The following is a 2115-nucleotide window of genomic DNA, read 5'->3' as shown; positions in this document are numbered from 1 at the left end:
TAATGCTCAAAATAAAACTGCCTTTTGAGATACACAGGAGGAAAAGGGGGGCTGGGGTTAGAGACAGTACAGTAACCTGAAACACTGAATATTTTTTTATTTTTCTGTTACTTAACCAGGCAAATCCCATTGAGATCGCTGATCTCTTTTTCAAGGGAGGCCTGGGCCTGAAGGCAACCTATTGTACGTTTTTTGGGGTGTGGAGGAAACCACAGAGAAAACCCACGCAGGTACGAGGAGAACATGCAAACTCCAAAAGACCCCAGGTCCAAACCAGGGCTCTAACCCAGGACCTTCTTACTGTGAGGCATCAGTGCTAACCACTGAGCCGTCGTGCTGCCAAATGGCTTTTAATGAAACTCTGACAGAAATGACTGAATGTACATCTACAGCAGTTTATGGCAGCAATGTTGAAGTAAGTTAATCAAATTACTGTAGCTATGGGTTGTACTTGCTAAAATGTGCAGATATTGAGGCCTTTATATTTTTTGTGTTTTGTTCTCTTAGTTCTGATTAATGAAGCTGAGTTCAAAGCACTGACCTCTTCTGGTGCACAACATTGTGTTGGATAGCTGGTCAGGGTGGAGCTAAAGTCTGAAGGTTACAGCGATGCAAGATATATCCAGGAAGAGGGTCAAATGTGTGAAAAGAAGAATGCAGGAAATGAGAGACAATGAATTTTGAAAGTTTTCCTCAAAGCGCCAGCCTGTCTGACTTGTTGCTTTTTCCACAGGAGCCCTGTGTGTTTTAATGGTACCATCCAGACATTCCAGACTAACTTAAACCAAAACACACACCTCACTGCTAAATGATGCCTGGAATTTGACAAATTTGCAATCTAGGGTTGTCACAGCTGAAAGGTCTTTCCCTCAGATGTGATCCGGCTCTGTTGGATTCGGATCAACTATGCCTGCTGTCACTGTGGTGCATAACATGCTGGTGGAGTCACATTAACACGCCATAAACACTGCGACAGCAGAGTGCGTAAAGGCTGACCCCTGCTTTGTGACTGGCAGAAGTGACATAGTGCACACAATAACACTTCATCCTTTTTCCAAACCAAACACTAAAACCAACATGTTGACTGAGGATCACACCCAGGACTGGAACAGCCATCTTTCCTGTTTCCGTGTTGATCCAGCAGCTATAGAGTGGACAGAGATGTCCTAGTGTGGTCAACAGTAAACGTCCACACAGGGCAAGAAGTGTCTGTGTGGTACATGTGTGTATGTGTGACAGATCCAGTTATTTCTGCTGGAAACTTGTCGTGTTTTCATTGCTCCTCTCTTGTTTTTAATTGTGTTAAGGTTGAATCAGTTTTAAAGTTGCTCAATATATTCAGACTGCAGATTTCTCAATACATCCTGAAGAGACCCTGACCTTTCACCCACAGAGAAACAAATCCAAATCAGCCATACTTTGTTACCAAACCACATCTTGCACATTCATTAATGAGCTGTCAAATGTTTTGAGTCTGTTTAATGTCCTGTTAGAAGTCAGGAGTMAACATAGAATGAACACCAACATTCCTAAACTTTGAAGGAAGAAGAGCCAAAATTTAAAAATGTAAACAAAAGCTTAGCCTGAAACAGTGCACATCACCGTTCATCTCAGAATTTTAGACTARGATCATCTTACAAAGCTGTCGTCGTTTTGGTCAAACCTGGAAAAGAAAAAGACTTTGCAAATTGTTTTATAAAAAATATATTTAATATTTAGTTTAATTCAAAGCTGTTCAGTGCTTCATGCTCACAGTGTTGACTCCAAATAAACAATGCCACCTTTTAAACAAAGATCTTGTGCAGTTGTTAACACACACAGTGTGTGTTGTGCATCAGTCTCAGTTCCATATTAAATTTCAGCACAATGTCTAAAAAAACTGATGGATTTTAAACATTTTTTTAATCTTTGAAGCCCAGTACATCTTAAATCTAGTTGACTCCAAAGTTAATCACATCATCCAAAGAAGAATTTTTGTAAGTTTTAATTTAAATACATCCTGTGATTCATGAAATATTTTGACAACTTTGCTAAATTTTGCCTTTCAGCTGTGATATATTTTTTTAAAAACTAATATAAAATAAACATTTTTTTAATCTTTGAAGCCCAGTACAT

The sequence above is a fragment of the Austrofundulus limnaeus genome, unplaced genomic scaffold (assembly GCF_001266775.1).
Source record: "Austrofundulus limnaeus strain Quisiro unplaced genomic scaffold, Austrofundulus_limnaeus-1.0 Scaffold118, whole genome shotgun sequence".
Lineage (NCBI taxonomy): Eukaryota > Metazoa > Chordata > Actinopteri > Cyprinodontiformes > Rivulidae > Austrofundulus > Austrofundulus limnaeus.
This window is presented reverse-complemented; position numbering follows the sequence as displayed.